The sequence below is a fragment of the Neoarius graeffei genome, chromosome 28 (assembly GCF_027579695.1).
Source record: "Neoarius graeffei isolate fNeoGra1 chromosome 28, fNeoGra1.pri, whole genome shotgun sequence".
NCBI lineage: Eukaryota > Metazoa > Chordata > Actinopteri > Siluriformes > Ariidae > Neoarius > Neoarius graeffei.
In genome coordinates this window covers 46,634,289-46,646,879 of record NC_083596.1, presented here as the reverse complement: position 1 = coordinate 46,646,879, position 12,591 = coordinate 46,634,289, and the positions used below count along the sequence as shown (strand labels likewise).

General features: G+C 40.3%; 1 long non-coding RNA gene across 1 annotated transcript; it reads right to left on the bottom strand.

Annotated features, from left to right (window-relative positions):
• Positions 1 to 3,200: 3,200 nt before the first annotated feature.
• On the bottom strand, positions 3,201 to 5,797 carry LOC132876128 (uncharacterized). The gene is made up of 2 exons (XR_009651915.1): positions 4,995 to 5,797; positions 3,201 to 3,876 (listed from the first exon to the last, which is right to left on the bottom strand). It is a non-coding gene; the product is annotated as an uncharacterized LOC132876128 (long non-coding RNA).
• Between the last annotated feature and the right edge of the window lie 6,794 nt (positions 5,798 to 12,591).

Genomic DNA, 12,591 nt, shown 5'->3' with positions numbered 1-12,591 from the left:
ACTCATCTTGTTGAAGTCTGTTTTTCATTCAACGTATTCTAGCCAATATTCGTTAGTCATAACATGATTTCACAGTGTAAATATTATTCCTGTGCATTAGATAGTTTACATAGAAAGTCCTTTTTTTATCATTGCGATGGTGAAGACCGCTGAGCAAAAATGTGTGTAATTAGACTATACACTTATATTGCACAATTTCTGGTGAACAACCTCTCATACTGTGCATATTGTGTTATTTCGTTGAGCAAGACAGTACATGGTTCCTTTTCACTGTGCCAGCGGGGGCGTGGCCAAGCGCCAGTTTGTGACTGGAGAGCGAAAGCGGTGCTGTGTGTGTGTGTGTGTGTGTGTGCAGTGAGAGGATCTTTTCCCCTGGCTGGAATCACATCGGTACAGTGGCACACAGTTTATTCTGAAACTGCTGAAAAGCGTGTTTTGTGTTAAGTGACAGTTAAAAAATAAAAATGAAAGTGGCATTGATCCCGCCTGCCTGTTACACTCATCTTTTTTATTTTTGTGTTTGATGTTTTTGCCAAATGTAGTGATCAGAAGTAATAGTTTTGGAAATACGAACCCTCCTCTATCTTTGTAATGCCACTTTTCTAAACCCGACTTTAGTATAACCTCGTGAATTTCCTGTAGAACCCACCCGTTTCAGACATGAGGCCGAGAAGAGAAAAAAAAATCTCTAAAGTTTGATTGAAGGAGTACGTACGGATGCGTATTAGGGCCACTTGGAGAAAATATTTTTTTCTAAATTCCGAGATTAAAAGTCGAAATCTTCGAGAAAAAAAGTCGAAATCTGCGAGATTAAAAGTCGAAATCTTCGAGATTAAAAGTCGAAATTTTCGAGAAAAAAAGTCGAAATTATGACACAAAGAACGCATGCTCTAACTGCTACCATGGCAACGAATGGCCACCGGAAAGGGAAGTCGTGGAAAGTGGCTGCCAACCGGCCTGGTCCTGAACATGTGAACTTAGCGACGTTGACTCTGAATGCAAGACACAAGGGATGCAGCTGAAAGGTAAGATTATCATTCTGTTCTGTTTGATGTTACATTGCGGATATGGTTAAGGGTACATAATATCAATTAGGATCAGAAGTGACACTTACTACCATGCAGGCTGCATGCTACAACCACAAGGCGTACTGCTAGTTTAGAAACCTGAACATGACACTACCCTTAGTAGCCGATCATGTCCAAGTGCTAAACGTTTGTGCGTGCAGTGAAACGACACACTTGGTGTCCGTATAATGACTGCAGAAACCCGTTTAATCTAGCTAGTATTGCTAATATTATGCTAACGCCACTACAGTAGGCCTAAGCCTCGTCTGTAGAGCAGAAGGGTTTCTAAGTCACCTCTAATATTTCAGTCTAGAGACATCAAACATATAATTTGCCTCGGCAGGCTAGATGAATAATTCCACTTGTACCTACCTGAAGTGTCATGAGTCCAGGAGTTAAATTCCTATTAAACGTTTTCTGGTGAGATTAGCCCACTGAATTGTTTTCGTTTTGGATTAATTGGCTATGAAAGTAGTTTAATCAAGGGAGATAACGTTAGCCTAAATTTGGGCTCAGCATGGGATGACTTTTGATGTTATCAGGGAAGCCTGTGGGGATAAGATGGAACAGGCATATCTGTCCATACAATGTGAGAGTAAAATATTGTGATTTCTACAGAAAGTATCATATGTGAACGTTCTGTTATGACTTTTCTCAGTTTAACGCACTGATTTTCATATTTTCCTGTTATCACACATGAAAATTAAATACATGATGTCAGAAGCACTTTGCAAATATTATCTGGTGCTACTCAAATTCTTCAGTGTTATAATTTAATGCACTTGATCTGAGAATTAATAATGTATATATTTATTGTAGGTTGATTCCAGCATCATAAACCTAATGACAGATGACCAGCTAAGGGAATATCTGCCTTCCTATGGTGACCGACTGGCTGTTTTTGGATACTGCAGACGGAAGGAAAAAGAACCCAGAAGTCACAAGTCAAAGGTCTTTGAGCGGCTTAAAGCAAAGATTGCAGGGAAAAAAAGCTGATCGCGTGTCTGAGAGTGAGTGTCAAACCACAGCAAGAAATGCTCAGAAGAATAAGAGAAAAATTGAATTGGGATGGTTGCATTTTAGGAAAGGGGAATTTGTGCAGGTACGAACCTAAAAAGGAGGTGGAACCAGAAAAACGAGTGTTCAGAAGGAAAGTAAAAAATCAGACTTGATTGATAAAGCTGTGCAGTTGTTTTTTCCAGGTGGAAGAAATGCAGAGGGGAAGCTTGATGATTTTGACTGTAAGTTAACTGACTTTCAGCAGCATTCACTAGATGTTAGTGTCACCGCCTTGTTGACCACTTTTTTTTTTTTGTATTTTGTTTTTGAGTTTACTTTACACACTTTAAGTGGCATGAACTTTAAGTGGTATGCTGCAGAGAATTGTGAATACCTGTTGTGTGCTTTAAGAACAACAAAATGCCTTCTAATAATGGATTAGGCCTACTGTTGTACTGTTGTTTTGTCTGCCTGGGAAGTGTTATTTTCAGCAGAAAATTCCAGTTATCTTTATAAATAATTTCAGATGAGATGTCATGGGGGCGGCACGGTGGTGTAGTGGTTAGCGCTGTCGCCTCACAGCAAGAAGGTCCTGGGTTCGAGCCCCGTGGCCGGCAAGGGCCTTTCTGTGTGGAGTTTGCATGTTCTCCCCGTGTCCGCGTGGGTTTCCTCCGGGTGCTCCGGTTTCCCCCACAGTCCAAAAGACATGCAGGTTAGGTTAACTGGTGACTCTAAATTGACCGTAGGTGTGAATGTGAGTGTGAATGGTTGTCTGTGTCTATGTGTCAGCCCTGTGATGACCTGGCGACTTGTCCAGGGTGTACCCCGCCTTTCGCCCGTAGTCAGCTGGGATAGGCTCCAGCTTGCCTGCGACCCTGTAGAAGGATAAAGCGGCTAGAGATGAGATGAGATGTCATGGATTTTAGTCAGAATGTATGACTACTTGTTTACATTTCTCATGGCAACCACTGTTTTACTCCATACAGTTGCTGTTTACAAAAAAAAAATCTTACTTTTGAAGGCTTCCTTCTGTAAAGATTTTAAGGTGGCATTACAGTTCCAATGAAATTATATAGTTTTGCATTCTTTGTATTGTGATCTTTTAAATATCTGAATAAATAATTCAGTTAAAACTTGTTAGGATTTTGCATTTTTATTCATATTTGCAAATGTTGAATGGTAGAACAAAATAACTTGACTGCTAATACATTTGATGTGAAAATAAGAAGCTACATCTTTTAAAGCAGGTATTACAAGTAAAAAAACATTTTAATTGGCAATCAGTTAAACTGCAATATTTCAAATTGTGAATAAAATGGGCAAAGGAAAAAACAAAAAGACATCTCTGAAATGGCCTGTGCCTGTTGGTGTCCACGACCATGGCAACCTTGACATCATGTGTATCTTGTTGTGGATGTTACGGGATGCTTGAATACAGTACTATCTCACCTTACAACAGGTGACAAGACCGCGTCCAATAAAATTAATGATTTACATCAAGATCATTGTTTATCAGCTGTCTGAGTGTGAGATACAGGTTAACTGTTTCAAATACATTTGTTAATGACAGATTATGCTCTGACATTAGGTCCACACAAATGTGAAACACATCCTCATCACATGGAAAGTCTTTGAACATGCACTCTTCAAGGCAGACTTCAACTTTCTCCACATTCTGCAAATCGTCTCTGCCTCCGTACAGCTGAGGGACTGCATGTAATATGGAGGGACGTCCATGAGGTGAACGAGAGTTGTGGACTTGATGGACTCTGTGGTCATTCCAAGTCGATACAACCCCATCAACTTCTTCCTAGAGATCAGACATAATATTCAGTATATAAATTCTGTATTACAGTTTCAGTAACAGTATCCTGATTATTTAAGATGGAGTGGTTGAAATGGTTTCATTTGGGTGGGAGAGGGGGTGGGCACAATACAAACAAACAAACCAGGAGCAGGGGTGTTGAAGTGGGAGGCAAAGTGGGATTCATTATCCAGGACCCAGTAGTAGGGGCCCTGGGCTAGGGATGGGACGTTTTTTTAGGCCGAGGCACTATTGTGTAATGCCATGTGTAACAAATTCTCAGATCAAGTGCATTAAATTATAACACTGAAGAATTTGAGTAGCACCAGATAATATTTGCAAAGTGCTTCTGACATCATGTATTTAATTTTCATGTGTGATAACACTACTTCATACAGGAAAATATGAAAATCAGTGCGTTAAACTGAGAAAAGTCATAACAGAACGTTCACATGAGATACTTTCTGTAGAAATCACAATATTTTACTCTCACATTGTATGGACAGATATGCCTGTTCCATCTTATCCCCACAGGTTTCCCTGATAACATCAAAAGTCATCCCATGCTGAGCCCAAATTTAGGCTAACGTTATCTCCCTTGATTAAACTACTTTCATAGCCAATTAATCCAAAACGAAAACAATTCAGTGGGCTAATCTCACCAGAAAACGTTTAATAGGAATTTAACTCCTGGACTCATGACACTTCAGGTAGGTACAAGTGGAATTATTCATCTAGCCTGCCGAGGCAAATTATATGTTTGATGTCTCTAGACTGAAATATTAGAGGTGACTTGGAAACCCTTCTGCTCTACAGACGAGGCTTAGGCCTACTGTAGTGGCGTTAGCATAATATTAGCAATACTAGCTAGATTAAACGGGTTTCTGCAGTCATTATACGGACACCAAGTGTGTCGTTTCACTGCACGCACAAACGTTTAGCACTCGGACATGATCGGCTACTAAGGGTAGTGTCATGTCCAGGTTTCTAAACTAGCAGTACGCCTTGTGGTTGTAGCATGCAGCCTGCATGTTAGTAAGTGTCACTTCTGATCCTAATTGATATTATGTACCCTTAACCATATCCGCAATGTAACATCAAACAGAACAGAATGATAATCTTACCTTTCAACTGCATCCCTTGTGTCTTGCATTCAGAGTCAATGTCGCTAAGTTCACATGTTCAGGACCAGGCCGGTTGGCAGCCACTTTCCACGACTTCCCTTTCCGGTGGCCATTCGTTACCATGGCAGCAGTTAGAGCATGCGTTCTTTGTATGTCATAATTTCGACTTTTTTTCTCGAAAATTTCGACTTTTAATCTCGAAGATTTCGACTTTTTTTCTCGAAGATTTCGACTTTTTTTCTCGAAGATTTCGACTTTTTTTCTCGAAGATTTCGACTTTTTTTCTCGAAAATTTCGACTTTTTTTCTCGAAAATTTCGACTTTTTTTCTCGAAAATTTCGACTTTTAATCTCGGAATTTAGAAAAAAATATTTTCTCCAAGTGGCCCTAATACGCTTCCGAATTTAGAAAAAAATATTTTCTCCAAGTGGCCCTAATACGCTTCCGTAGGAAGGAGTGATATACTGTATATACGATCGGCAATATTTATTTGTATTAGTTTGGTCCTGCATTTCCTTTCCTTCGCAATACATGGTCTTTTCTTCTCACTTTCCATTACTGTAGTCGATCTTCCCATGCACACACTCACGTGCTCCATTGTTCTCTCAGGTTGCAAATTTGTATCCCACAATGCATTGCAAACAGGGAAACCTTCCATGTCATGCATGATGTAGTATCTTGGTTTAGGTCATGGCGAGGCAAGAAAAAATGGTGGAGAATTGAGGGCCACAGGGCTCTAAATTAATTAATTGTTCTTTTCAGAAAAAAAGTAATAAAATTGGAAGTCCGCAATTCAGATTCAGTAGCTTTCGGTCCACTAAAAAATAAAAATAAGTGGGTGTCAGGGAAGGGCGGCACGGTGGTGTAGTGGTTAGCGCTGTTGCCTCACAGCAAGAAGGTCCTGGGTTCGAGCCCCGGGGCCGGCGAGGGCCTTTCTGTGTGGAATTTGCATGTTCTCCCTGTGTCCGTGTGGGTTTCCTCTGGGTGCTCCGGTTTCCCCCACAGTCCAAAGACATGCAGGTTAGGTTAACTGGTGACTCTAAATTGAGCGTAGGTGTGAATGTGAGTGTGAATGGTTGTCTGTGTCTATGTGTCAGCCCTGTGATGACCTGGCGACTTGTCCAGGGTGAACCCCGCCTTTTGCCCGTAGTCAGCTGGGATAGGCTCCAGCTTGCCTGCGACCCTGTAGAAGGATAAAGCGGCTAGAGATAATGAGAGAGAGAGAGGGTGTCAGGGAAAATTCTTTTCATGGCCTAAATTTGAGAAATCTGAAAGGGAGTCTACCTTTAAATAATGAATATGAGCATGCATTCAGCTTTAACTTGAAGGTATTTATATCCATATTGGGTGAATAGTTAAGAGATGTAAAGTAATTCTACAATTAGCCATTCATCTATTCCATGGCCAGATGATGTGTGTTATTCCCTCATTATTTCACTTCCAAGTAAGTAGATTAAAAAGTCTAGAGTTGATGTTAACTCTCCATATTAAGCGCAAAAAGCTGTGATTACCAATAAAGCAAGCCATCACTAAGCTGAATAATAGCAAATACATTAAGTGTGGCCAAATCAACTATTTGGTACATTCTTGAAAAGAAAGAATACTTGAGTAAACTCAGGAACACCAATAGGTTCAGAAGACCACCAGGCTTTCGTCTAAACGGGGGAACAGGGGCGCTGCGCCCTCTTACTCTCGGCGTGCGCCCCCTTACCGACTCCGTGAAAACATCCCAGCAACACTACGTGACAATGTGTCTGATCATCAAATACGTTATAATTGCTTCAAAAATATTCCAATCATAGTAGATACACCGCCAGACGGTGCAAAAACAATCCGAATTGGCGTTTTCCAGACTGAGGCACCATGTTGTTTAGTTGTTTACTTGTCGCGGCTGCTCTCGCGAGATTTGACATGGGTTACATACAAGGTCAGCTGACTTGTAGCGCGAGATTTCTCGAGACTGAATGACCTTTCACCCACCGGCGCAGGAGCTTTTGACGGAAGTAGTTGGCGAGTTGTTTTTGTTGACACTTGGGAATTTAAAGATGTTATCCCACGGCACGAAGCGGAAGAAAGCCAAAGACTGTCCGGGGCAGAAGAAGATTAGGCCAAATAAAAAAAAAAAAAAAAAGTGTTTCCAGTAACCCGACCGATCAAGAATTTCCGCGTCGAAATTGCCGACCGTAAAGTTTTTATTACAAATTTCCCTCGATATTTTAGTGTTACCGGCGTTAGTTTGTCATAATTTTTTGTTTTGACGCATTCAAGTTGTGAAAGAAATTATAAAAAGTAAAATGTTTCGCCACTTCTATCAGCCCTCCTCCATAAACTGAGCCGAGCCGTCATTTTGAATCCTCATTCAAGGCTGTAATGCAAATTGCTTCCTTTTCAGTATACAAGTGCACTTCCATGGCAGGGGAAAAACACTACATTTTGCCGCCTATGTAGTCCCCTATTTATACAAATAGGAGTCATTCAGGATTCAGCCATGTTTTTGCTCGACCCAAGTTCTACAGTAGGCTAGGCCGTCTGCTTTTAATGGAAGTAGCCTAGCCTAGGATGTTATTTTCACGTTATTTCTTGATAAGGTGTTTTCACGTTATTACATGAAAATATCATGAAATATCGCTTCTGTAGATCATAACTCGAACTCTCGCGATATTTTTTTATTCGTTTAAAGATTTAAAACACTTATTTTATTATGATGTGTGGTATAAAGGATTCTGTGCCAAAATACTATTTTGTAAGATGTTTACTTGTGTTAATTTTTTTGAACAAAATTTAAAAAAAGAAAAAAAAAAAACTTTCCTACCTACCGACCTTATTTTAGTATTTCATGTTACCGGAAACACACTTTTTTTTTTTTTTGGCCTTACTTCTTTCTTTTTCAATGTTGACAGACAATTTGTTACAATTTCCCTCTCAGATAGCCTCAGAATGTCCCATTGGAGCATTTTTCAAAGGCTTTGCATGGCGGGGTGGGGGACAACCAGCACCATCCCCCCCCCCCCCCCCCCCCCCCCCGCTTCGCTCCCTCGCCATGGTGAGCGCCCTCATACTAAATTTTTCTAGAAAAAACCCTGACCACATACAACTACTGTGATACTTTTAACTACTAGTGCATTTCAAAATATTGGAATATCAAGAAAAAATTCATTTCTTTTCATAATTTAATTCGAAAATGGAAACTTACATATATTATATATTCATTACATGTAAAGTGAAATATTTCAAGCCTTTTTTAATTTTGATGATTATGGCTTATAGCTCATGAAAATCAGAAATCCAGTATCTCAAATTATTATAATATTTAATTTTGAGTTTGAGTAAAATATAAAATACTGTGTATCTTTCTGTCTAGTTCAGTACATGCAACTCCAATCATGGGGAAGACTGCTGACTCGACAGTTGTCCAGAAGACGATCATCAACACCCTCCATAAGGAAGGTAAGACACAGAAGGTCATTGCTGAAAAGGCTGGCTGGGAAAAGTGCACAAGCAATAGGGATCATCACAGCCTTGAGAGGTTTATCAAGAAAAGTTGATTCAAGAACTTGGGAGAGCTTCACAAGTCATGGACTGAGGTTGGTGTCAGTGCATCAAGAGCCACCATGCACAGACATCTTCAGGAAAGGGGCTACAACTGTTGCATTCCTAATATCAAGCCACTCCTGAACCAGAGACAATGTCAGAAGTGAAATACCAGTTGAGAAATACCTGGGGTAAGGAGAGAAAGAACTGGACTGTTGCTCAGTGGCCCAAAGTACTCTTATACCCCTTTTCCACCAAATCAGTTCCAGGGCTGGTTCGGGACCAGTGCTTAGTTTGGAACCGGTTTTGTCTAGAGGAAGATGTAAAACGCCGACCCAAAAATACAGATGAGCTGAAGGCCACTATCAAAACAGCCTGGGCTTCAAGCTGATTGTTCCATGCCACTGCATTGATGCAGTAATTCATGCTAAAGGAACCACAACCAAGTATTGAGTATATAAATGAACATACTTTTCAGAAGTTGGACATTTCTGGATTGTAAATTCTTTTTTGATTGATCTTAGGAAATATTCTAATAATTTGAGAGACTGGATTTCTGATTCTAATGAGCCATAAGCCATAATCATGAAAAATTAAAACAAAAAAGGACTGAAATATTTCACTTTGCATGTAATGAATATAGAATATCTGTAAGTTTACCTTTCTGAATTAAACTCCAAAAAAAAGAACTTTATCATGATATTCCAATGAGATGAACTATCACTGTTTCAGAATAGTTGAAAATATCAAGAACATCCTCCAAGAGGTATGTGTCAAAGAAAAAAAAATCAAGAGAAGACAGAGTATCCCAATATACAGTATAAACCATCAGTAAGCCTAAAAAAGCAGGAAGACCAGATTAGAATTTGCTAAAAATATCTTTGGGGAACCAAGTGTCTGTTGATGGGTTATATGGGTTACAGACTTCAGACAGGCATTGACTGCAAAGGATTGGCAACCAAGTATTAAAAATGACAATTTAATGAATGATTATGCAAGTTTGTCCAATGACTTTTAGTCCCTTAAGACAGGGAGACCACACATAAATAAGTGCTGTAATTCCAGTACCATCCATCCATTACCGCTTATCCTGTGCAGGGTCGTGGGCAAACTGGAGCCTGTCCCAGCTGACTATGGGCGAGAGGCGGGGTACACCCTGGACAAGTTGCCAGGCCATCGCAGGGCTGACACATAGAGACAAACAAACATTCACACCTACAGTCAATTTAGAGCCAACAATTAGCCTAACCTGCATGTCTTTAGACAGTGGGGGAAACTGGAGCACCCAGAGGAAACCCACACAAACACGGAGAGAACATGCAAACTCCACACAAAAAGGCCTCTGTCGGCCACTGGGCTCGAACCCAGAACCTTCTTGCTGTGAGGCAACAGTGCTAACCACCACACCACTGTGACACCTAATTTCAATACCGTTCACCCAATTTGGAAGTAGATGCCCTGATAGATGATGTGAACAATTTAAAAGTGCTGGAACGGCCAAGTCAAAGTGCAGACCTCAGCCACATTCAGATGCTGTACCAAAATCTTAAAAGCTGTGCATAAATGAATGCTCACAAACATCAATGAACTGAAGCAATATTTTAAAGAGTGGACCAAAATGTCATGAAAGACAGACAAACTCCTACAGAAAATGTATTTTTTTCTCTCTCTTTCACTCCTTGGTGACCTAAAAGAATATCAGATTTTCACATAAGTCTTAAAAGTAGATAAAGAGAACCCAGTTAAACAAATGAGACAAAAATATTATACTTGGTCATTTATTTATTGAGGAAAATGATCCAATATTACATATCTGTGAGTGGCAAAAGTATTTGAACCTTTACTTTCAGTATCTAGTGTGACCCCCTTGTGCAGCAATAACTGCAACTAAACGTTTCCGGTAACTGTTGATCAGTCCTGCACACCGGCTTGGAGGAATTTTAGCCCATTCCTCCATACAGAACAGCTTCAACTCTGGGATGTTGGTGGGTTTCCTCACTTGAACTGCTCACTTCAGGCCCTTCCACAACATTTTGATTGGATTAAGGTCAGGACTTTGACTTGGCTATTCCAAAACATTAACATTATTCTTCTTTAACCATTCTTTGGTCGAACAACTTGTGTGCTTAGGGTCGTTGTCTTGCTGCATGACCCACGTTCTCTTGAGATTCAGTTCATGGACAGATGCCCTGACATTTTCCTTTAGAATTCGCTGGTATAATTCAGAATTCATTGTTCCATCAATGATGGCAAGCCGTACTGACCTAAATGCAGCAAAACAGGCCCAAACCATGATACTACCACCACCATGTTTCACAGATGGGATAAGGTTCTTATGCTGGAATGCAGTGTTTTCCTTTCTCCAAACATAACGCTTCTCATTTAAACCAAAAAGTTCTATTTTGGTCTCATCCGTCCACAAAACATTTTTCCAATAGCCTTCTGGCTTGTCCATGTGATCTTTAGCAAACTGCAGACGAGCAGCAATGTTGTTTTTGGAGAGCAGTGGCTTTCTCCTTGCAACCCTGCCATACACACCATTGTTGTTCAGTGTTCTCCTGATGGTGGACTCATTAGCCACTGTGAGAGAGGCCTTCAGTTGCTTAGAAGTTACCCTGGGGTCCTTTGTGACCTCGCCGACTATTACATGCCTTGCTCTTGGAGTGATCTCTGTTGGTCGAACACTCCTGGGGAGGGTAACAATGGTCTTGAATTTCCGCCATTTGTACACAATCTGTCTGACTGTTGATTGGTGGAGTCCAAACTCTTTAGAGATGCTTTTGTAACCTTTTCTAGCCTGATGAGCATCAGCAACACTTTTTCTGAGGACCTCAGAAATCTCCTTTGTTCGTGCCATGATACACTTCCACAAATATGTGTTGTGAAAATCAGACATTGATAGATCCCTGTTCTTTAAATAAAACAGGGTTCCCACTCACACCTGATTGTCATCCCATTGATTGAAAACACATGACTCTAATATCACCTTCAAATTAACTGCTAATCCTAAAGGTTCACATACTTTTGCCACTCACAGATATGTAATATTGAATCATTTTCCTCAATAAATAAATGACCAAGTACAATATTTTTGTCTCATTTGTTTAACTGGGTTCTCTTTACCTACTTTTAGGACTTGTGTGAAAATCTGATGTTGTTTTATATCATATTTATGCAGAAATATAGAACATTCTAAAGGGTTCACAAACTTTCAAGGACCACTGTATATAGTGCCTTCATGTTCCTCTGTCCTGCCACCTCTTCAGCTTCCCTGGCTCGGTTTTCAATGAATGCCCTCCTTATCACTTCTGGCACTCTTCTTCACTTCCCAATTGGCTCTATTGTACTCATCCAGTGCTGTTTGTTTCGCTGCCCTTGTCTTGCTGTTGTTAACTTTTTCTTTCCGCTGTTTTCTTTTTTTTTCCACTTTTCCCATAGTCTCAACTGTTATCCATGCTTGGTGTTCTTGCTTCTTCATTCTCACCGCAGTGTCACATGTTTCTGCCCATATCTGTTTCACTTCTTGCCAGTCATCTTCTATTGTTGTATATTCTTCATTGAGGTCTTACAGGACTTCAAAATGGTTTTTCAGTACTATTTCAAATTCTCTCTGCTTATTTCACTTCCCCAGTTGGAGTACATTATATCTCTTGATGGTATCCTTTCTGTTTTGGAATTTATTCAGCTTCAGCTGCACTTTGGCCAGCACAAGATAGTGGTCTGATGCAGCATCTGCTCCTCTTTTACTTCTGAAATCCTGCAGTGATGTCCTAAACTTTCAGCTGATACAGATATTGTTAGGGTTTTGCTGAGAATTGAACCTGGGTCGCTGGTGTAGTAATCCAGCAAACCCCCACTAGGCCACTAGGGGAATGACTTAAGTGCAGAGGAGTGAGGCGAAAGTAGAGTAGAAAAAAAAACCAATTTATTTACAATGCAAAAATCCAAGGCAAAAAACCAAAGTATAATCCCAACGCTCAGAAGATCTCATCTCATCTCATTATCTCTAGCCGCTTTATCCTTCTACAGAGTCGCAGGCAAGCTGGAGCCTATCCCAGCTGACTAC